This window comes from Pongo abelii, chromosome 5 (genome assembly GCF_028885655.2).
Source record: "Pongo abelii isolate AG06213 chromosome 5, NHGRI_mPonAbe1-v2.0_pri, whole genome shotgun sequence".
Lineage (NCBI taxonomy): Eukaryota > Metazoa > Chordata > Mammalia > Primates > Hominidae > Pongo > Pongo abelii.
In genome coordinates, this window is record NC_071990.2 from 115,385,861 (window position 1) to 115,411,024 (window position 25,164).

Sequence of the window (25,164 nt, forward strand, 5' to 3'; positions counted from 1 at the left end):
GAGTTTAATAAATTCTCTTTCATTTTTAAAGTTCTTAGTGAAATTGTAGACTATGAAATACAAATTGAGCACATGAGATTTATAATGTAAAAATCTGACTCGGAAATCATGGGCAGCATTAGAATAAACACAAACTAGTCCATATTCATCGAACTAATACTAACTATCTGAAAGTTCCTTAATATCATAAAGCTCGGTAAGTTTTAAATAAAACTGAAATCATCCCAAGAATAAGTTAAAAGAAAAAAAGGTAAGTACGCCGTAGTCTAGAGTCTTTATTGTATAAATAAGACATATGTTTTAGCATATAATATTATTTAATAGAAAGAATATGGATTTTTAGAACTTGACAAGACCTGAATTGGTAACTTAGATCTGCTCTTCACTAGGTGCGCCATTTTGTGTCAGTTACTCAATGTCTTCGAACGTTAAACATCTCATAAGGCGAATGAGAATATTAATTTCTAATTTATTTGAAAAATCTGAGATGAATGAACTCTTTTGAGCTGTTTACTAGGATAATGAACTTAAGGTCTCTAAGGCACCTAACCCAGTACCTGGCCTGTTAATAAATGGTAGCTACTATTACTTAACTAATTAATTAATTAATCTGTCAATCATTGTTTCTATTTGAGAGTTTTTCTTTTTCACTCCTTACCTCCTAGCCTCTCTTATAGTTAAAGAGGATGGGCAGAGGGGTCTAAAAGATCTGGGTTTGAACTGTAGTTCTACCATTTATTAGTTTACTAATCTACTTATGAACCTATCTTAGCTGCAGTTTTCTCAGCTGTATAAGAAGATAACAAAATCTCCTTGAAGTAATGTTCTGAAGACTAAGAATGATCCATTTTAAAGGGTCTGACATACAGCAAGTACTTTATTAAGAGCAGATATTATAATTCTCATGAGTCTTCTCACAGACATCCTGTTATATGTCAAAGAACACACGCTCATGAATACTTTTAAAGTAAAATATGTAGGATTTTTTTCTCTATAATGTTTCACTATCTTGCAGAAAAACATAATTTGGTATTATAAAAATTATTCCTATAAATAATATTTGTATAGTGACTTACAGTTTACAAAATACCTTTGAAACTGAGGACTATACCCCCAAATTAGCCATTTGTTGCTGTGTGATTGTGATTATTACTCTTGCAACCCATTCTGCCATCAGAATGCTTAATAATTAACAATAATGATAAACTGCAAATACTAAGGAGGCTATGAACAAAGTCCAATGTGTTATTGTCACAGGCCTATATTTTTAGAAATACTTGACAGTTGAAATTGGCCAGATGAAATTGAGCAATTGATCATAGATTCTCCATCTCAGCAGTATATCTTGGAAGCAGAGGCCTCCTCTAGGCAGGCTTTGACAAAGGACATCTAAAACTGGTTTCTTAACTTCTTTTTGACTTCTAAAATATCGTCTAAAGTATCGGTTAAGTTGCCTGTTCTCATTTGGGTTAAAATACAATTATTAAAAAATCGAGTAAGTAATTCTGAAATAAACTTATATAACTGTAAACAAAAGAATAGAAAGAAATTTGGGTAATTTTCTTAAATCTAAATAAATACACTATGTCACATGCTGAGATTAATGACATTATCTAAACTCAGTAGGAATGCAATTAAGTGCTAAGAAACAGAAAGCACCTCACAGTTTTATAAGACTGAGCTGTTTTTACTATCATAATAACTGAAGCATGTGCTTAATAACTCATCAAATACATTTACTTCCCTTCAACATCTACAAGGTCAAAACCAGTCAGCAGCCATAACTTGAAGTGCCATTAGTTCCTCTGAAAAACTGTTAAAGAGATTGTTCCAAGAAGCACCAGGCTGTATCCCATTGAGGTTCCTGGGGTGTTTCAGGGATGCTGGGATGTACTTTTAAAATGATGTATGCATGGATAGTATTATTCTTAATGCTCCAAATGAAGAGCTTGCCATACAACCGTTCCTTATACAAGGTACAGGGCTCCATATGCAACAGTTCTGATGTTTAATGTTTTGTCCTATGTCCAGTCCTTGGTTTAGTGATTATGGCCATTATACCTACATATTAAAACATGATCTAACGTATAAGGGTAACTGCCACTTAGTAACTGAGAAATGCACAGCATTGGGTCAGCATCAGCGCTAGGTCACTAGGGGCAATCTTGTCTAGATTTGCTCCCAGAATCCCTGCATGAGCATGGGGTTTCTACATCTTTGGTCTTTGTTTCATTTTATTACTTCCACTTCTTCTCCATTGCCTGCCAGGGTTTTCAAATCCTTTGGGGATGTTTTGTTTCAATGTTTATATTTACCAAACTCACAACTATAATTAATATTTATAGCACCTCTGATCATTTCAAAGCTATTTCACAAATAAAATATCTTGATCTTCATAGTAATGTCATGTGAGATGAGAAAACTGAAGCATGAGGAAGTTCTATAATATGCCTGAGGCAACTTGACGTCAGTGTCAGAGTACCTGCTTCAGGACGCTGAACCTAGCGCTCACTTCACCCCCATGACTGCTACATCATTGGTTTGGTCTTTGGATTACACTTGCACCAGAAATTCTTTCTCACCAGCTCTGTGATTTTTAAATATATTAGTTAAACTCTCTGGATTTTAGCTTCCTTGTTGGTAAATGGCGACAACAATGCCTACTTCATAGAGTTATTTGAGGATTACATGAAATGATGTATGTAAGTTAAAAACCTAAGCCAGGCACGCTGGCTCCTGCCTATAATCCAGCTACTTGGGAGGCTGACGTGGGAGGATCCCTTGAGGACAGGAGTTCAAGACCATCCTGGGTAACACAGCAAGACCCCATCTCTAAAAAAAATTAAAAAAATAAATAAATAAAAATAATGAAGTAAAAATACCTAGAATAAGGTTAAGTGTTCAAAACTCCTCATCCTTCTAATCCCTACTCTTGGTCATCTTCACCTAAAGGTAGTTTCCTTAGGTCTGGTGAGAATCTATGAAGCTACTCTGGACTTTGGTGTTGGGCTGGGAGGCACAGTATACTTAATGTATCATCAGTAGGGTGGTAAAATATTTACCAATAATCTAAGGATTTATCAGTTATCTGCCACATCCCAGCACAGTGCTCAGTACTTCAGATGCACAAAGAAATAGCAGCAGCCAAGGAACTTTGCAAGTGACAAAAACAAGACTTAATGATTTTCTAGACAATAAAGAGATTCCAAGAGTGGCTGGCATGCTCCATTTAACCAAGGTCTTTGTAAATTCTCCAAAACAATTTCAAATAGAATAAAATAATTTTAAAACTACTTCATATAAATTGTATAGCTTACTTTTAAATGGCATATTCCACCAAATCCTAAAATGTTATTTTTTTATAGACAATGATACTGTATCCAACCTGCACTATTACACAGGGTGAGGGAGGGACTGTAAAAGGACCAGTCTCACAGTGAACCTAGGAATGAGAGGTTAAATTGTGTTCGATGTTTCTGCTGTGTTTCCATTACTGAGTTACCTAGATTTAAAATACCCTAGGGTAGGAATAACCATTTGGTTTTTCTCCCTCCTTTTCCTTCAGTGCCTCAGAACATAAAATACTTGTTGAGTTGCATTTTAGCCTCTGAGTCAGACCAAAAAAAAGTAGTTATGACTCCATCCAATTTGAATTAGCTCACTAAAAAAAGGTATTTACAGTTAAGTGGAAACATTTCATCTTCTGATTATTTTTTAATATAAAACAGTGAAATCTCAGCATACTTTAGTTTAAAACTATAAGAACAGAAAAGAATAATTTGTTTTCTTCTTGAGACAGGGTCTCACTTTGTCACCCACACTGAAGTGCAGTGATGCGATCATAGCTCACTGCGGCCTTAAACTCCTGGGCTCAAGCCATTCTCCTGCCTCAGTCTCCTGAGCAGCTGGGACTACAGGCACATGCCACTGTATGTGGCTAGAGAGGAATAAATGTTATTGTTATCAATAGCAACTGGTCACTGCGCACATGTGTGTGAGACAATATTCAGAATGATACAGCCTCGGGTTTAAGACCAGAAACTTTAGTTCTGATTCTGCTTCCTTTAGTATTTTTATCCAGGGACACAGTGTTCCTGTTTTGAGGATGGGAACAATGCATATATTTTATAGCATTATGGAGAAAATTAAGATGGGATATTACTGTAGACACAGTAGTAAGTAGGCAATACTTTTGAGTGTTTAATGTGTGTCAGATACTGTTCTAATCAACTCATTTAATCACAACAACTCAATGAGATGCATAGTATTATTGTCCCTATTTTAAAGATATTAAGGCATAACAGTTTTAACAAAAAACCTTGCCAAGATCACCCAGCTAGTTATTGGCCGAGCAGGATCTCATACGCAGGCAGTCTAGTTCCAGAGTCCATGCTCTGAGCCACTTCCCTGTGCTGCCTGACTCCGTCACAGCAGCTGGTGACATGCTGGTTTCCCCTCTTCTTGGATTCTGGTATACAAAAACACAACAGATCCTGTCTTTTCCAGAAAGAAACAGCTGTTATAGCAAGGACACAGGATATATGCACATATGGATAAAAAGCACGATAGAACTTGTCAAACAAATGTCAGAGGAGGTATACAACAAGTTCTACAGAAGTTTGGAAGAAAGGAAATAATGGGGATGAGGAAATCGACAAGACTGTTGTGATGTGGGTGACCATTGACTTTGTTTGGCGTTCAAGAGTAAACAGACCTAAAACTATCAAAGAGTAGTTGGGAAAGATATTTCAGATAATAGGAACAGCAAAGACAAAGGATCTCTGTGTTTAGGAAATAAGAATCAGTTTCATGATAACTGCAGCTTGACAAAAACAAACACACACACAAACAAAAAACAACACACACAAAAGAAAATCAATAAAAAAATTTTTAAAAAAGAATCCATTTCATTGACTGGGAAGGTTTCTATATGGGCAACACTGAAGCAGGAAGCAGTTTAAAGTGATTTTGTACAGTGTTTTAGAAGCTCAAGAGAGGAGAAAGACCTCCTGCTGGAGGGCCACCAGGGGGTTCCGAGTGGCTGTGAGTGATGAGATGGCAGGTATATAACACGGATGAAAGCAGGGAATGCCAGATAATGGACTGTGAGAGCACGTAGAAGTCTTTGGCACACATACCTACATTCAGACAGGTCCCTATTATTCCAGCGATGATTATCTTGTTGGCGGGTATTCCATGGCCTCTCCTCACCTACTGGCTGTCCTTTCGGTTCATCCCTTGCTTTAGCACCTGGGGGTGGACACGGAGGCAAAGTGATTTTCCAATTAGTCTTTTTGTTTGTTTGTTTTTGCTGCTTTTTCCCAGCTGTGGTTAGATTTGCTGTTGGAAGAAGTATATTGTGGATGATAAGAACATTTCTTTCTCTCTTTCTTTTTTCATAGTACTTCCAGTCCTTTATTGAACAGTTTGCAGGGGAAGAGCAGGAATCACATTTGAGCTTAACCCTGGAATATGTAATTGTTAATTTCCCTTGATCAGAGATGGGCTAGGAAATGGGGAGCTACCCACATGGACTTTTAAATAACATTTGTATAGCAGAACCTTGTTTCCGATCTGGCTGCTGAGAATTTTAGGTGAGAGTGGTTAAAGTTATTCTCCTTTAAAATGTTATGTATTGTGTATATCCAGACCTGTTGATAGCTATATGATTATTTATATCAATCATTCTTACCTTTGCTACTATTTTGATATATTATGCAGTTGCTGCTTCTTCCTAAGTTGAATGTAAGCTACCAGTAATTCTAATTCTCTAGCTGCAGAGTACATGTTTGGCTCTAAAACTAAAGTGCCGTATTAGTGGGATAAAAAAAAGAAAGATGAGAAAAATGAAACAGACTGCAATGCCAAGCTCTTTTTTAAAAGTAATATTTAATTACTATTTCAGGCTACTATTAAGAGTGTATATGACATCTAAACAGATTGTAAGACCCTAATACATCATTTCACTAATATATATCCAATTGCAGTTGACAAAAAGATTATTTTGGTCCATAATGGCCTAGAAACCCATCTTTTACTTGGATCTATTATATGCAAATATATTTAGGGTACAAAACACACACACACACACAGACAATCTCTTTCAAGTAAAGAAAAAGGTCTTAAAAATTTATACACTTGGCTAATAGCCAGCTACTGAGTCTATTGTGTCTCCTCTCTGATTAACATACATTCATAAATTATTTCCAATTTCTTCCAGTTGAGTTCTTGTCAACTCTTCACCTCACAACCCCAATATTGCCCACATCGTTCTAGAGAAATCAGAGAGAGAGTAGAAAAAAGCACATCCAGCTATTTTAGGACATGGCACATACCAGTCACGCCCAGAAAACTGGCCCCTTTGCTTGTGAGAACTTCTTGGCATATCCAGAAGCCTGCTGACCTCGGTATGAAACATAACAAAATAAAGCCTCAACTACTCTGTTTCTCAATTTGATAAACTAGAATTATTCCCAAAGTTCTCAAATAAACAGAAATCATTATAATTATAAATAATTAAAATGCTAAACTCAAGAGGGCACTCAACATTCATTATACTGTAGAGCTTGTCCCCTAAGGGTAATACCTTCAATTAGTTCAGTTTTTACAACAGAAGAAAAATGTGACAATCAGTAATTGCAGGTATTTAGTTCAAGGAACAAAACATGCAAACTTGCCTTTAAATTGCCCTTTCAGTCACCAGAGGTTATGCTCTCTTTTAGATTCTTAACATTTGTACTAATTCTAGAATACAGGAAAGCAACAGATAAGGGAAAAACACACATTCTTCAAAGCTGTGAGTAGATACACTTCAGCTTTATCAGCTCTTTCAGTGGAGAAGGTTAAAGTAGAAGGTAAGAGCTAACAAAAAATGATTTTCAGAGAGATCCCTTTAAAAGACATTTTATAAAATTTATCACTTATTTATTCACTTACTTTACAAATATTAAGTGTCAGAGTTTATGCTAAATGATAATTACATTGCACTAGAAAAACTAGCTGATGATTTTTTAAAAAAAATACAAATTTATATATGTATGTATATATGTATATTGTTACAAATATAAATATAGAGTATATATACCAATAATTTATAAAATTTTTTTGAGTGTTCTTCCTCAATCTTGAAGTTGTAATGTAATTTTTAAAAAAATTTAATCACAAAATTATTTAGATTTTATTCCTTGGAGTCTCCTCTATAAAAAGGATCAATTTCCTTTACAAAATATAACTATTTTCTGTTGCAGTAGTAAATGCTATTTCAGTTACTAGGGCTTTTCTTAGGTGTCTGTAGAACTACAGTACTGTCAGTTGGAAATGGATTAGCAAATAGTAAATACTGTTTTGGATCAAAGCGAGTATAGCAAAACAGATTTCTTTACTCTGATTCAACATCAGATTGACAACCATGACCTGAGAAAGGGTTATCTTTTACTAGCTGCCACGTTGGGGAAATAAATTTAGTCCTTCATTTAAGTAGAGGAAAGAACTCATTAGAAATGTGGTACAAGTGGTTTCAGGATGATAAATCTCAAGTTACCAATTCCACTTTTAATGATTAGCTGCCTGCACCTTGTATTTAATCAAAATGGTTATTTTAAATGCTTATATTTAATTTAAACATAATTAGCTAAAGTTCAATGTTACTGCCTCATCCATTTTGAAATTAATTAATTTATAAAATAGTTCAAAAAGTGCTGTAAAATTTTAATATTAAAATATAGCAGGATCCATTTGCATCTTTTGTTGGTTTCTATTGTGGACTCCTAGTGAGCTGTTTACATTAGGTAGGACTGCAGGGTCTCTGGCATAGCTAATGTGTAGTGAAATCAAATATTGATATGTCCTTGACATTTCCTTTGCACATAGGATATACACTTTAACCTTCCAGGAAATAATAGTTCATAGCTAAGGATATGATTGTTTAAACTTTAAAGCGATGTAAGTTTAAGAAATTAATTTTGGCCTTAATACATTTAGGAGAAACCACTGCTTTTAACAAATGATTTATAAGTGTGTAACAATCAGTGTGATAAAATTTTTTACGAGTCAGTCCAATAAATGTGACCAGAAGGTGGTTTCAAGCAAAAGTTCTGCTTTTAACTTTTAAAACAAACAGTTTAAATAGTGGGTAGTGATGTACAACAATGTTTCCTGGTCTATAGATTCTGAGGATATTCTGAAACACTCCTGCATCCATTTGGATGGGGTTTCCTGGTGCAGTAAAAAACTATATCCATGAATGTCCTACAATCCTTAGTGTGCTTGGTGGGAAAAACGTCTAAGCTGTGCACATTTGTCTATTAATGATGATTGCTATCATTTATTAGGTAATGATATGTATTCGGCACTGAACTAAATGCTTAATAAAGTTGTATTCAGCCCATTTTACAGATGAATGAAGTGAGGCTTAGAGAGACTAAGGAATATGTAATTCATACGTATAATTTGTAAGTTACGGAGGCAAGACTCAAAGCCTAAATCCACAGTGCTGCCCCTTACTGTCTTCAGTTCCCATCTCAGAGGGCTAGGAAGGCATTCTCAATTGTGAGATGCTTGTAACCCCCACCTCCACCACCACCACAAACAATAATAAAATAGTTCTCCCTTGCAGTAATAGTGTAAATTAAAGAAAAGGTAAAGGTAACACATTTGGCTTGACTATTAGTAATTAAAACCTGTTGCCCCCAATCTTAGTGTTCTTTTATACAAATATTAATATATACAGAATTCTCTAATATTTTATTAAAACCAGGGCTTTCTATTCTCCAACAAACCTCTATAGTTGGGGAGATTTGTTCCCATCATTCTCTAACATTAGCTCAAAACTTTGCACAATCTCTACCCCCAACACCACCAATAACCCTTGGGACATTTTAATTGTGATCAGGCTATAAAGCTATAAAATCAGACTCAGCTTACACATCAAGTAAGTTGTGCAGAATATTTCTTTCCTTTTCACACTACCATTATTAGGTGGCATTCCAGGATGCCTTTAAGCTACACTGTATCTCAATTACCACAACTGCCATCTGTTTCTGTTTCTTCCAATGAACGATATCCCCACTTAAGAGCTAGGCTTCAGTGTGTTTTCTGCAAAGAATATGAGTAACACATACAAATATTCCTCCTATTTAGATTAGACAGTATTAGGTAGTAAAGCCAATTATCTATTGATTTTCGGTTTAACATTTCAACTATCAAACATTATCTTAACTCTGGACATCCTCAGAAGGTTCAAAGGTTTGGAACCATTGCAAAGCAATTATAGCAGAGAAGACCCATTTGAGGAGCTAGAATAGGTAAAAATACAGGCACATCTGCTTTGTAAATCTTGCTAAGGCCTTTAAATGCCATCTGGTTTCCCATTCTTTTCCAGCTACTATCTTCCCCTAGGCTAAAAGATTTTTAAATGACTGCAGGGAAAAGAAAACTTTGAGAAACTAGTCTGAGGTTTTAATTCTGCATTTCATCTGTCAGACAGTGAAATGCAGTTAACCACAGCAAGTGTTCCTAATAGATAAGGGAATTGTTGCTTCACATATAATTACATTGAGTCTAACAGTAGACATAACCAACTATATCATCATCATACTATTAGAAGTGCTAGTAAGTCTGAAAAGAATCCATTTTGGGGAGGGTCAGAGCTACTTTTATTTTACTTCAAGCCAGGGTTATCATGAAATAAAACTGATAATTCTTTTGGGGAACAATTTTTGGAATATAAAAAAAAGTATTAAAGGGTAAATGAAACTAACTGTTGTGACTAGCAGTGAGTTCAGGCATTTTGTGTTCTTTTGTGTTTGCTTTGGAATGTTAAACAGGTCGGGTTCTTTTTAAAAGAAAACATTTATTCAGAACATTCTTCCATGAACGCCTTCTTTGACAAAGTGTCATTTTTTGATATATTAGTACATGTCTGCCCACATTTTACATTCAAAAAAGGCTAGCAATGTTTTAACAACTTTTGACAAGCATGGGGAATTAAACTTCCACAGAATCCACTCTTTTAATGTAATGCTACAATCTATTTTATATTCTCGATTTTGCACTTCTTATGGCAGTCCACAACATTTTAAATTATGTCAACTTATAGTTGAAAAAAGTACAAAGAAATTAAAAATGAGTAATTACTTAACTCATCAATAAAATATTTTTAAGCACATAATTCTGAAATTTGTTGAGAAAGGGAGCTACAGATATAGAACTAAGTGAATTATAAATTAGTAATAAGAGATAAGTCAAAGAAATTTCTAATAAACTAGCCAAGGAATCTCAAGAAATTGAGCTACTTCTTAATTAAATTTAGCTACTAAATTATAAATTTCAAAATCAAGTGCTGGCTGGGCACAGTGGCTCATGCCTGTAATCCCAGCACTTTGGGAGGCTGAGGCGGGTGGATCATCTGAGGTCAGGAGTTCAAGACCAGCCTGGCCAACATGGTGAAACCCTGTCTCTACTAAAAATATAAAAATTACCCGGGCGTAGTCGCGGGTGCCTGTAGTCCCAGCTCTTCAGGAGGCTGAGGCAGGAGAATCACTTGAACCCAGGAGGCAGAGGTGGCAGTGAGCCAAGATCGCACCACTGCATTCCAGCCTGGGCAACAGAACAAGACTCCATCTCAAAAAAACAAAACAAAAACAAAAACAAGCAAACCAACAAAAAACCCAAAAACAAAATCAAATGCTCTGTTTATTGGCAATGCAGACTCTGCCTATTGTAAATCTTGCTTGGATACCTATAGGCATCTCAAGTCAACACTTCAAAAACCTCTCTGGCTCCCCCAAACTGCCCCTCCCCCTGATTGTGACCTTGCATGACTGGGGTCCTACTTGCTCCCCAGCTTCATCTGTCCCCACTCCACCCTGCCTGGCCCATTCATTCATCCAGAGCTGCTTTCAATGCCTTGAATACACTGGGCTTTGCTCCTCTGCCTAGATCACTATCGCAATCAGCCCGGCTAATTTCTCCTCTTCAGTCTCAGCTTGGATGTCACTTTCCTCAGGAAGATTTCTCTGGCAGTTCTTTTTCCAGGTGCCCTTTCTCTAGATCCTTACAACCCTGTTCTCTCCAACCAAAGTCCCTGTCACAGAGTGATGCAATTGTCTCTTCACTGGCCTGTACCCCCCAACAGAGTGTAAGCAGCATAAGGGCTAAGACAATGTCTATCTTTTTACTGTTAATCTCCACAGCTTAGACCAGTGCTTGGAATATTCTAGATGCTCTCAGAAAAACTCCTTTAAAAAGATTAATGAATCATTTAAGTGAGAAGTTCATACATGATGAATGTGTTTCTTTTTTCTTTTTGGCAATAATACAAACTGTCAAATATAACCACATTTTAAAAAATTACTTACCTAAGTCGGTATGGGTTAACATTAATGTTCCCATTTGGTTATTTCATTTAGCTGGAACAAGTTTCTCATTTTGGTTTAAGACTTTTCTCATGCCACCTATCTCTATAAAGAAAAATGCAGGCCGGGCGCGGTGGCTCACTCCTGTAATCCCAGCACTTTGGGAGGCCAAGGCGGGCAGATCACGAGGTCAAGAGATCGAGACCATCCTGGCTAACATGGTGAAACCCCATCTCTACTAAAAATACAAAAATTAGCTGGGCATGGTGGCTTGCATCTGTAGTCCCAGCTACTCAAGAGGCAGAGGCAGGAGGACTGCTTGAACCCGGGAGGTGGAGGTTGCAGTGATCCAAGATCATGCCACTGCACTCCAGCCTGGTGACAGAGCGAGACTGTCAAAAAAAAAAAAAAGAAAAAAAAAAGAAAAAAGAAAAGTGCAAGGTAGATAATAGGAGCATTGAAGGATGTTAAGCTCTGGAATGCCATGCTAAGATTTGAGTTTAAGATACAGACTTCTAACGGTAACAGCAAAGGTGTACTGATGTATTGAAAGGGGCAGAAAGAATTTATGAAATCCAATGTATAACACCTGAAGTAGCTAAAGGTGTTACTTGATATTGCTGTGTCACTATAATCACAGAACTTTAAAGGGGACATTGTGATTGGAAAAGAAAATTTGAAACCAGTACCCATTAGTGGGTCAAGCAAATGAAGATGGAGAACAGGGCATCTTATGAATATTGTTATTATATAATAAAGAACTGGAATAATCAATATCCTCTTGAAAGAGACTTAAATCTAATGAAGCAGCTGTAGATAACTAAATTATGATTATGACAGATTCAGGGAATTGGTTCAGGGTTCTTTGCATCCAAAATTCAAATAAGTAATCAAAGTGAAATTGCATTAGCTGACCTCCTCAGACCACCTCTGAAATACAGTAAGCATTTATTAAGAATACCCAAAATAACAGCATGACATAACTGCTTCTATATTTCACAAATGCCTTTGGCTAAGGGGGAGGAGGGATGGAGTTCAGGTAGGGGAGGGCACGTGAGGGAGGAGGACACAGGAGGAAGAGAAGAAGCTACTTGCACAAAGATAAATGGAACTCTTATTTTAATAATTGCCACAGCAGTATTTTTCTTAAGTCAAGATTAAAAATATGACGAGCTTACAGAATGTTATCGTCCACAGCAAAAGTAATATAAAAACAATTCTTATTCCCACATAAATTACTTAATATAACTGCTACTGGTTTTACAGATTAGTGCTAGCACTGATGGGCCATTGTATAAAAAAGACATTCTGTGCATTTTTTAGTCTTCAGCTTTTGGTATTCCTTTGTCTCTTTAGTATATTCTTATGTCTTATCTTGAAGTATAATGAAATATTTCACTAGTAACACCGACGGAATTGTTTTCATTGGCCCTCTTCTGGGCCTCCTGAGGCCATTATATGAATGGTAACAAAAAACAATTTCAAGGCAATAATAATATGAATAAATTAAAGCACAGTGTATATATAGTCTCCATCAATAAATAAATTTGTTTTACTGAACTGTATTTTCATCTCAAGAACTGTTCTCCCCACCCCCACCCCTTTCCAAAATGCTTCTTTATAGCAGTTCTTATTTCAAAAGACTGTTTCAAATTGATTCTGAGGAATTTGAGTTCTCCACACTCTTTTCTGGCAATGTGCTTTTTCTCAGATCAGCAGAAACAATGTGAAAACACCTGTCACAGTAATTTCAAATGTCTATCATCTACCAAGTTATACATAAATGATCCACGGTTGCAATGTGGTCCTTGAGTGAAGGACTTTCTCAAGAAAGACAAATGCTGTCGAAAATGTAAATGGGTACCTTGTAAGAAAAAGCCACTTGTATCATTGGCAGAAACCTGTAGTTTTTATTTTTATCTCTAATCAGAGCCAAGCTAACATTTTTAAAAGAATTTTGCTTTTCATTCACAACAAGCGCTATGTATACATGCACACTTACCTACAGGTTTAGATGTCATTCAGCTCAACTCCATGGAGTTGCAGCTGGAAATGGAGTCAGATTGGCAACAAAGCATTTACTGAATGCCTACTCAGGGTAAATGATTCTAAAAAAATCTACCTCTTCACCCCACGCTATCCCCCCAAAAACAAGGCAAGGTATAATTGTTGAGCACATGCAGTATACGTGTTCTAAAAAGCATAGAGAAAGGCTCTGGGGTATAAATCTATTTTTATGTCCTATATACCCGTTCTTTTCTGTGGTCTTAGCTTAGATGCCAGTCACTCCCAAGAACTGGTCTGCTCCCCAGGTGATTCTGCAGCCAGAGTTGGGAATCTTGCTCTTAAGCCCTAAGAGCTCTTAAGCAGAGCATTTTAGCAACAAATTCCCTACCCATTTCCTGTTTTCAGTCATCTGTGCAACATGCATTTCCTTCACATTCTTAGTCGTTTCACCAGGGCTTGAAAATTAGTTTGTATTTCCCTATCTCATTTCCCTCTCCTGTCCTCAGAATTGCAATGCAATTCTACCGTAGTTTGAATGGGTAGTATAATACATTTTGACATCCAGATTCAAGGAGGCAAGTATGTATCAAAATAATTTTGCATTTTTTTTAATCCACAAGAATAACCCTTGAAATAGTTAGGCTTTTTGAGATGGGTTGCAATTTGTTAGGAAATAAATGATATGAAGAACAATGGAAACATACACTACGACAGCCATACCTTTTCCTCCTTTAAATTCAATATATTTCAGACTTAAACCTATGGGAACATAATGTCACAGAATGATAATCACTCCAGTGTTCCTAAAGGCTTGACATTTTTTAAGTGTGTATGTAATATTCAGGTGGCGCTCAAATGGATCAACCACCCTGCTTTTGCTAATGCAAAGCAAAGCATCTTCTGTGGTAGTGTGGCTAAGGTTAGCAATATCCGACTCTCAGTAGGCAATAAAGAACACTCTTAAGTGTGCCTTATTTCTAAAGTATGGTGGCATATTATAGCACTCTTCGTCAGCACTTTATTGGTTTCACAAGAATAAAAACAAACACTGAGGCCTTTATTCTGAAATCCATTTCTGGAATTTATCTTACTAACAAAAGGCTTAGTCCTGTGAGAGGTGTTCTAGTTATGAAAGAAGAATTTCCTTTTGTAAGAGTTTGTTTGTTATTTGAAAGGCTATATTTATTTGGTACTATAAACTTATAAATGTACATGAAAAGCAACAAACTCTGTAAAATTATACCTTTTCTATGATCCATATAGTAAACCTAAGAGAAGGAAATTTACTGAAATAAGAATGTTTTTTCATAGCTGAGAAAAAGTAGTATGTTTATGCATTTATATGAGAAGAGGAAAAGAAATTCTAAACTTTGTTTAAACATGAAAATTTTTTGGAATAAGTGCAGTTTGCTTTCAGCATTCAGCATTGTTTCTACCGATTATTTATTTACCAAAATTGCTTATTCATTGATAATTTGCAAAAAGACTTGCTCTTAACAGTTTTTGGCTTTCTTTTATTTAAGCATACAAGGATAGGCAACTGATACCAATGCTTCCCTTAGCTGCTCTGACTAGATTCTATATACATGAACAAAGGTTACCTCAAAATAATACAGGAAAATCAGGCATATTTCTAAAGCAACAAAAGAACAACCTGTTTTGCCACACTCTCACTACACAGACATCTCTTGGTGAATGGGTTTTTAGATGTGAAAACTGGTTTATTACTCATAACCAAATCCATTTACCAATCAGCCCTGCACATGGGTTAGAAAAGAATGACAAACATCACAAAGTACATAGTAAATGGCCACAAAACAAAGCAAAATCTAGTCTCTAATTATTTATGCAGCAAAAGTTCACTACTTTAACTTGCCTTCTTAATCCAAAGGAAAGATGAATGGTGACAAGTGAAAATACACACATAGGAACACTAAAAGGTTCCCAGAGCTGCCCTAGACAGGCTTCCATGAAAGTTAAGAAAGGGAGTGTGCAACTGGGCAGGGGCCCTCTCAGAAATGTGTCATTGTGAAGTTTTAATTCCCCAAAGTGTTTTAACACCTGTTTTCTTTTGTGTTAGGCTGAAATCTTTCAGAGACAAGGTTCAAGAGAGCAAGCAAAACATTACAGGACAATGAACAGATCAAGGTATACTTCTGTTTAGGCTAAGGAGGCTGGCTTTATATAAAGCCTTTCTTTTCAAAGGGGAGAGATGAGGGAGAAGGAAGCCTTTAGAAAATAAGGGTGATAGCTTCTCTTCCTGGTTCTTCCTGGAGTTGGGAAAAGCTGGCTTGAGGGGGTTAAAAAAAAAAGGGGTGACAAGAAGCTTTTAACAAAATGCCATGTCAAGAGTCCTTCATGCATTTTTGAAAAAAAAGAAAAACAGTAATACCATATATGTGACAAGCTATTTGACAGCATACATTTTCTTTGTCTCTTTTTCCATATAGGTAGCCACTCCCAGTCAAGGACTGTATGAGTTGCCCAGAGCAAGACATTTTAGGATATGGTACATAGCTGGGAGCCTGCCAACTCCTGGTTTTGTCATTACCCTCAGAACTCCAGAATGTAAGCTCCATGAAGGTAGGTTTTTAAACAGTTTTATTTGTTTTTCTGTTTTGCTCACTGCTGTATCTTTAGCACCTAAAATCTTGCCTGGCAGATAGTAAGCAAGCAATAATTATTTGGGGTATGAATAAACAAATGCAATTCAGACCTCACGTTCTCTAACTTTGGCAGCTGTATGTAGTTACCAATTCACTGAGATGTGAGCATATGCCAGACACTGTGCCAAATACTAATCATTTAATATTTAAGCATTTAATCCTCACAACAACTATGTGACAAAGGCATTATTATCTCTACGGTAGGATTCATAAAGTATCCAAGTTAGAATGAGGGAGTTAAGCAGCTTAATTAAAATCTTGCAACTTGTAGAAGGAAGTTAACCTAGTTTAATTCCAATTCCAAATTTACTTACTATGCTAAATACTGGTTCAATACTGCTTAGTCAATGACTCTGTTCCACAGCCTCAAAATTTCCTTGGATTTTGAAACTTGGTCTCTTGTAAACCCTTGTATTAGTCAGGGTTTTTTTTTTTTTTTTAATTTTTTTTTAGAGGAATAGAACTATAGGAAAGGGAGTTTATTAAGGAGAATTGACTCACACAAACACAAGTTCAAGTCCCACGATAGATGGTCTGCAGGCTGAGAAGCCAGGAAGCCAGTAGTGACTCAGTACAAGTCCCAAAACCTCAAAAGCAGGGAAACTGACAGTGCAGGCTTCAGTCTGTGGCTGAAGGCTGGAGAGCCCCTAGCATACCACTGGTGTAAGTCCAAGAGTCCAAAAGCTGAAGAATGTGGAATCTGATGTTTGAGGGCAGGAGGCATCCAGCAGAAGAGAAAGATGAAGGCCAGAAGACTCAGCAAGTCATCTTCTTCCACCTTCTTCTGCCTGCTTTTTCTAGTTGTGCTGGCAGTCGATCGGATGCTGCCCACCCACATTGAGGATGGGTCTTCCTGAAGGTGGGTCTTTCTCTCTCAGTCCACTGACTCAAATATTAATCTCCTCTGGCAACACCCAGAAACACCCAGATATATCCAGAAACAATACTTTGCATCCTTCAATCCAATCAAGTTGACACTTAATATTAACCATCACAATACTGCTCTCTAACTCTGGACATGGGGATCCTGTACTGCACATAATGCAAATCTTGCTTCAAAACTCCTATCTCCCAATGTATGTTATGCTGGTGAGGTCTTTCTCTGCTTGGGCTGCCATAACAAAATGCCATAGATTGGGTGGCTTAAACAATAGGCATTTATTTTCTCACCATTCTGGAGGCTTGAAAGTCCAAGATCAAGGTGCCAGCATGGTTGGGTTCTGATGAGGGCCCTCTTCCTAATGCCCACAAGTTCTTGGGCTTACACCAGTAGTATGCTAGGGGCTCTCCGGCCTTCAGCCACAGACTGAAGGCTGCACTGTCAGCTTCCCTGATTTTGAGGTTGTGGGACTTGGACTGAGCCACTACTGGCTTCCTGGCTTCTCAGCCTGCAGATGGCCTATCATGGGACTTGAACTTGTGTGCTTTTTCACTGTGTGCTTCCATGGCCTTACCTTGGTGTATGATTGTGGAGACATTTCTCTCTTTATTCCAATACAGCTGCCAATCTATCAGATTAGGACCACATCCTCATGACTTCATTTAACCTTAATTACTTCCTAAAAGCTCTATCTCCAAATACATTGCTGAGGTATGGTTTTAACATATGAATTTTGGGGTACACAATTCAGTTCATAGCAGGTATCCCTCAGAGCTAACCTATCAAGGACAATAACAACCAAACACGTTCAGTTTCTGTGCTTTAATTGCATGATTCGCTGTCACACTTGCTGCAGTAACTTTTGCCACCTTAGTGGGGTTCTTGCAATATTTTGACCTCAGTAATTTAGAGATTCAATGTGCATATCTAGGTTAAATGTGTATTGGATTTGAAGAACTGTTAAAACTCTCTCTGTAGCCAAGTTATTCTGCTGATGCACTTTTCCAAAAGTAGTTCCTCAGGGATTTCTTGATCTTTCCAGATCTTCACACTAGCCATCACATTATCAGAGTTAGCATTGCAGAGGAGAACACAGACTCAAGGTGACAAACCTGAATCCCATCCCTCTTTCTATCTGTGTGACCCGGGGAACATTGTGACAATCACAAAATACATGTTTTTAAGTTATTGTTTTCCTGAATCACCCAAACCATAGATATCTGATGTTGCCCATAATGAAATTTCATAGATACAATGTGGCTTAATATATTTTCCAATGGTCATTACATCTATATGCTATTTTCTTACATATAACTGAGAATTCCTGTTCTGAAGAGACAATGAACCACAAAGTTTACACAACTCTAAATTATTCTTTGGGACATTATAAGTATTTCTTGGAATTTTCCAAATTGAATCTCAAAATCCGAAATATAGTCTGACCTAGTTATTACAAAACTTCCTTATCACAAAGAAAAAAATAACGCCTGTGACATGCTCTTGTTAGTAACAATAGCCTTGTTCTCTAACCTTGTATTAAGCTGCTATTGGTGTGGTAGGAAATCCTGAAGAACAGCAGAGTACATGGTATCACGACCTACGCCAAGATTTCAAAATGTTGTAGATTTGGCCATTTTAGACATTACTAAAACATCAAGGAGTTCTGGTGCAGCAGTATGAACCTTTTAAAAGAGTGCTTTGTTTTCTGGCAAAAATATACTTACTGACTCATGAATATTCTTTTTTCAGGGAACTTAGGGAAGTGTGTGTATGTGAGTATGTGTATGTGTGTGTGTGTGCATGCACACACACGTAGGCTATCTTGAATTGCAAAGTTTTCTGAAGGAGAGATATTTCCTTATATGTTTCCTTAGCTTTATATTTTAAGATATGATAATGTGTTTTTTTAACATAAGATTAAAACTATTAAAATATAAGCATTCATAGTAAATGCAAAGCCACTATTTAAAACAGATTGAGAATGTATGCAAGTCATATATATTGCCATATTTATAGGAATTCTTGGAAATACTGTAACAAGTTATTACTGTTAGTGTTTCACATAATTATTTATGAGTATAAAATATAAACTACTTATTTTGTAAAGAAGAGATTGATCATCCCTAAGCTGCTATCAGGTTCTACATTTAGACAATAATGGAATACTCAAGTAGAAAAAGTAATCATTTTTTGCAATGTTTTCTTTCATCATTGAAAAAAGAAATTTAAAGTTTTCTGTTGTTGGGCAATGCTGAGATAACTACTTTCTTTAAAAGGTCAGGTTATGAGGAAAAAATTCTAGAGAATAGTCACAGAAAATAAACCTGAAGATTCGAGTTCTTCCTTTGGCCCTAGAATTAAATAGCTCTGATACCTTAAGCAGATTACTAAACCTCCTGGAGGCTAAGTTTTCCTGTCTGCAAAAGGAGAGTATAGGAAGATTAGAGCTCTGAAGACCTTTAGGTTCTCCCAGTCTGTAATTCTAGGTGGTTATTCCTGCAGTAGAATCAGTGGAATTAATCTCCATGAACAAAGACAGTAAAGGTTATCCTAGGTGAATATTATCCTACATGTGGTTACAGGGGCTAAGCTTGTCATTATTATTGAACAGCACATTCCAGGTGGCATCCTCCAGTTATACCAGCCTGTGATTTACCGTCACCTTGACTGAGCCACATGACACCCAGGTGAAATATAATTTCTAGGTATGTTTGTGAGGGTCTCCCCAGATGAGACTCACATTTGAATTGGTGAACTCAGTAAAACAGACGGCCCTACTCAATGTGGGTTAACATTATCCAATTAGTTAAGGGTCTGAATAGAACAAAAATTGAGTAGGAGAGGATTTGTCCCCTTCTTGCCTGCCTGCTTGAGCTAGGATATTGTTCATCTTCTGCCCTTGGACTGAGATTTACACCATTGGCTCCTCTAGTTCTCAGGCCTTTGGACTCAAACTGGGATTACATCACTAGCTTTCCTGGGTCTCTGGTTGCAAATGGCAGATCATGGGACTTCTCAACCTCCATAATCTCATAAGCCAATGATATGGTTTGGCTGTGTTCCCACCTAAATCTCATCTTGAATTATAGCTCCCATAATTCTCTCAAGTTGTGAAACGGACCCAGTGGGAGCTAATTGAACCACGGGCGCAGTCTCCATCACACTGTTCTCATGGTAGTGAATAAGTCTCATGAGATCTAATAGTTGTATAAAGGGAAACCTCTTTTGCCTGGCTCTCATTTTCTTCTCTTGTCTGCTGCCATGTGAGATGTGCCTTTGCCTTCTACCATGATTGTGAGGCCTCCCCAGCCATGTGGAACTAGGAATCTATTAAACCTCTTTCTTTTGTAAATTGCCCAGTCTCAGGTATGTCTTTATTAGCAGCATGAAAATGGACTAATACAGCCAGTTCCTCATTTTATATATATATATAATCTCCTATTGGTTCTGTGTCTCTGGAGAGTCCTGACTAACACAGAAACTGGTACCAAGAAGTGAGGTGCTATTGTAACAAACACCTACAAATGTGGAAGTGAAGTGGGCATTGGGTAATAAGTAGAGGTAGGAAGAATTCTGAAGTGCTTGCTCTAAGAAACTGAGGTGATCATAAAGGGATTTTTAAAGGAGATTCTGATGAGTGCTCAGGAAGGAAAAAGGAGAGATGTAGAGGAAGCTTCCATCTTATTAGAGAATACACAGATAATCATGTACAGAGTGTTAGTAGAAACACAGATAGTAAAAATGGCCATTCTGATGAGGTCTCAGCTGAAAATGAGGAATACGTTATTAAACAATGGAAAATAAGTGAGCTTTGTTGTAAAGCAGCAAAGAACTTGCCTAAAGTGTGTTCATGTTCTAGTGCCTTGTGGAAGGTAGAATTTGCAAGTAATGAAATAGGATATTTATAGGATATTTAGCTGAGAAGATTTCTTTTCTTTTTCCTTTCTTTTTTTTTTTTTTTTGAGACGGCGTCTCGCTCTGTCGCCCAGGCTGGAGTGCAGTGGCACAGCCTCGGCTCACTGCAAGCTCCGCCTCCCGGGTTCACGCCATTCTCCCGCCTTTAGCTGAGAAGATTTCTAAGCAAAGTGTTTAAGCAGTGGCTTGGTTGCTCCTGACTGCTTATAGTAAAATGTAAGTAGAGAAAAATGACTTGAAGACAGAATTATTAAGCAAAAAGGAACTAGAACTGAGTGATTTGGAAGATTCTCAGCTCATCCATATGGCAAAAAATGAGAAACCATGTTCAGAAGACAGTACTGTAGATATAGCCAAGAGAGTGTTCAGTAAGGAGATTAGTATGGGTATGAACCATGGACTTAATTAACTACCCCAGCAAAGCAACTGCCAATCTGAACTAAAAGAGAAAGAGATGAAAAAAATGAAGGAATGCATTAGACTTCTGGGATTTCACAGGATGTGACCATAGAGATATTTCGCTATGAACAGGGTCTATTTTTCAAGGGAAGCATGAGGCCAAAAGCGATTTAGAAATTATCAGGGCTGCTTCCCTGGTTTCAAAATGAGGGGCCATTGCCTTGTTTTCAATAGGCAATAAGATCTCTGTCCGAAGCTGTGGAGGCTCATTCCCTGCCAGGTAGAACCATGGAGACAGGATTGCTACCCCGGTGGGGCCGAAAGGTGGGACTGCTGACCCAGTGGGTCTGGAGGGCAGAGTATGGAGCAAAAGATGATTATTCTCCAGCTTTAAAGTCTTATGGAGTTTGCCTTAATAGGTTTTGGACTTGCTTGGGACTCGTCATCCCTTTCTTCCCCATTTCTGTCTTTTAAAATGGGAATGTGTATCCTGTGCCTGTCCCATTATTGTATTTTGGAAGCACATAACATATTTGGTTTTACTGGTTCACAGCTGGAGAAGAATTTTGCCTCAACATGAATCATTCCTTGAGACTCACCCAAATCAGATTTAGATGATATTTAGATGATGTCCTGGACTTTAGACTTAGGAGTTGAAGCTGGAAAAAGTTAAGACTGCTGGGGCTGTTGGGATGAAATGAATGTATTTTGTACATGAAATAGGCATGAGTTTTGAGGGGAAAAGGGTAGAATGTCATGGACTGAATGTGCCCCTCCCCCAACTCATATGTTGAAATCCTAGTCCCTGATATAATGCCTTGAGCTTTGGGGAAAATAATTAGGTCATGAGAGTGGAGCCCTCATGAATAGAATTAGTACCCTCATAAAAATTCCCCCAGAGAGCTTTCTCTCCCCTCCTTCTGCCATGTGAAGACACAGCAAGAAGTCCAAAAGCCAGGATGACGGACCTCACCAAGAACCTGACCCTGCTGGCACCCTGATCTTGGACTTTCAGCTTCCAGAAATGTGAGAAATAAATGTTTGTTGTCTAAGCCACCCAGTTTATGGTACAGGCATACCTTGCTTTATTCTGCTTCACTTTATTGCACTCCACAGATTGTGCATTTTTTACAAATTGAAGGTCCATGGCAACCCTCCATCAAGCAAGTTTACTGTGCCATTTTTCTAACAGCAGGTGCTCACTTCATGTCTCTGTGTCATAATTTGGTAATTCTCACAATATTTCAAGCTTTTTCATTATTAACGTATCTGTTATAGTAATCAGTGTCTTTTTCTTTCTTTCTTTCTTTTTTTTTTTTTTTGAGAAAGAGTCTTGATCTGTCACTGATGCTGGAATGCAGTACTGTAATCCCAGCTCACGCAGCCTCAAACTCCAAGGCTCAAGAGATTCTTCTGCTTCAGCCTCCTGAGCAGCTGGGGCTAAAGGCACACATCACCTTGCCAAACTAATTTTTGTTAGTAGAGACAGGGTCTCCCTATTTTGCCCCAAGCTGTGATCTGTGATCTTTGATGTTACTACTGTAATTATTTTGGGGAACCATGAACCATACTGATATAAGGCAGAGAACTTAATCAATACATGTTGGGTATTCTGACTGCTCCAATCACTGGCCATTCCCCGTACCTCGCTTCCTCTCCTTGGGCCTCCCTATTCTGTGAGACACATTAGTATTAAAATTAGACCACTTATTAATCCTACAGTGGCCTCTAAGTATTCAAGTGAAAGAGTCATATCTTTCACTTTAAATCAAAAGCTAAAAATGATTAAACTTAACGAGAAAGACATGTCAAAAGCCAAGACAGGTCAACAACTAGGCCTCTTCCACCAAATAATTAGCCAAGTTGTGCAAGCAAAGGAAAAAGTTCTTCAAGGAAATTAAAAATTGCTACTCTGGTGAACTCATGAATAATAAGAAAGTGAAACAGCCTTATTGCCAATATGGAGAAAGTTTGACTAGTCAGGAGAGAAGATCAAACCAGCCACAACCTTCCCCTAAGTTAAAGACTAATCTAGAGAAAGGTCCTAACTGTTTAATTCTATAAGGCTGAGAGACATGAAGAAGCTGTAGGAGAAGAGTTTAAAGCTAGCAGAGGTTGGTTCATTAGGTTTAAAAACAGAAGGTCTCTCCATAACATAAAATTCAAGGTGAAGCAGCAAATGTTGATATAGAGGTGCCAGCAAGTTATCCAGAAGACCTAGCTAAGATAATTAACGAAGGTAGCTATGCTAAACAATAAATTTTAAATGTAGACAAGACAATCTTCTATTGGAAAAAGATGGCATCTAGGATTTTCATAGTTAGAGAGAAGACAATGCCTGGCTTCAAAGCTTCAAAGACTAGACTGCCTCTCGTATTAGGGGCTAATGACTTTATTTTGAAGCCATAGTAGCTGATGACTTTACACTGAAGCCAATGTTCATTTACTATTCTGAACATATTAGGGCCCTTAAGAATTATGCCAAATCTACTCTGCCTGAGCTCTATAAATGGAACAACAAAGCCTGGATGACAGCACATCTGTTTATAGCATTGTTCACTAAGTGTTTTAAGACCATTGAGATTTACTGCTCAGAAAAAAAGATTCCTTCCAAAAGATCACTGCTCATTGATAATACACCTAGTCACCCAAGAGTTCTGATGGTGATGTACAAGGGGGTTAATCTTATTTTCATGCCTGCTAACACAACATTCATTCTGCAGCCCATGGATCAAGGTGTCATTTTGACTTTCCAGTCTTGTTAACTAAGAAATACATTTCATAAGGCTATAGCTGCCATAGACAATGATTCCTCTGATGAATCTGGGCAAAATAAATTAGAAATCTTCTGGAAAGGAGTCACCATTACAAATGCCATTGAGAACATTCATGATACATGGGAAGAGTTCAAAATATCAACATTAATGAGAGTTTGCAAGAAGTTGATTCCAACCCTCATGGATGACTTTGAGGGGTTCAAGACTTCAGCAGAGGAAGTAACTGCAGATATGGTGGAAATTAGCAGGAGCACTAGAAACAGAAGCAGAGCCTGAAGAAGTGACTTAATTGATGCAATTTCATGATCAAACTTGAACGGATGAGGAGTTGCTTCTTATGAATGAGCAAAGAGTGGATTTTTGAGATGAAATTTGCTCTTGCTAAAGATGCTGTGAACATTGTTGAAATGACAATAAAGGTTTTAGAACATTACATAAACCTAGTTGACAAAGCAGCAGCAGGGGTTGAGAAGACTGACTTGAGTTCTGAAAGAAGTTCTACCCTGGGTAAAAGGTGTATCAAATAGCATCACATGCTACAGATAAATCTTCCATGAAAGGAAGAGTCGATCGATGTGGCAAACTTTACTGTTGTCTTATTTTAAGAAATTGCCACAGCCACCCAACCTTCAGCAACCACAGACCTGACCAGTCAGCCATTATCAACATCGAGGCAAGACCCTCCACCAGCAAAAAGATTAGGACTCACTGAAGGTGCAGATGATTGTTAGCAATAGATTACCTTTAATTAAAGCATGTACATTTTTTAGACATACTGCTATTACACATTCAATAGACTACAGCATTGTGTAAACTTAACTTCTATATGTACTGGAAAGCCAAAAAAATTCATGTGACTCACTTTATCATGGTGGTCTGCAACGGAACCTGCAATATCTCCAAGGTATGCCTGTACTTTGTTATGGCAGCCCGAGCTAACTAATATAGCCTAGCAGATGCCATAGAAGCTGAAGGCTCAGATGGGGTAAGTCGACACTTATCCCATAAGGTGCCAGGATGTCACTCTCTCAGGGAAAATTTTTTTGGCCTCCCACTATGCTAAGCCACATCTCTTTTTATAGGGGCTTATACAATTTTGAACAAAAAATTTCTGCCATAGCATTTAGCACAATTGATAGTTACATGTTTATATAACTGTATCACAT

At 37.4% G+C, this 25,164-nt stretch overlaps 1 protein-coding gene and 1 long non-coding RNA gene across 4 annotated transcripts in view; one reads left to right on the forward strand and one right to left on the reverse strand.

Annotated features, from left to right (window-relative positions):
- Positions 1–25,164, forward strand: part of LOC129060042 (uncharacterized) — a 219,674-nt gene that overhangs the window by 111,531 nt on the left and 82,979 nt on the right. The window contains exons 5-6 of the long non-coding RNA XR_010140324.1: positions 15,442–15,509; positions 15,812–15,944. This is a non-coding gene — a long non-coding RNA (uncharacterized LOC129060042). The remainder of the gene's footprint in view (positions 1–15,441; positions 15,510–15,811; positions 15,945–25,164) is intronic.
- The window catches only part of HS3ST5 (heparan sulfate-glucosamine 3-sulfotransferase 5), a 181,200-nt gene that overhangs the window by 106,712 nt on the left and 49,324 nt on the right, over positions 1–25,164 (reverse strand). Inside the window, exons 1-2 of one of the 3 annotated variants that reach the window (XM_054558055.2) lie at positions 10,479–11,579; positions 5,139–5,250 (exon numbers count right to left, since the gene is read on the reverse strand). The gene's annotated coding sequence lies outside the window, so the exon portion shown is untranslated. Of the gene's footprint in view, positions 1–5,138; positions 5,251–10,478; positions 11,580–25,164 lie in introns of those variants that run through there. The other 2 variants (XM_054558056.2, XM_054558060.2) reach the window with 2 other exon arrangements.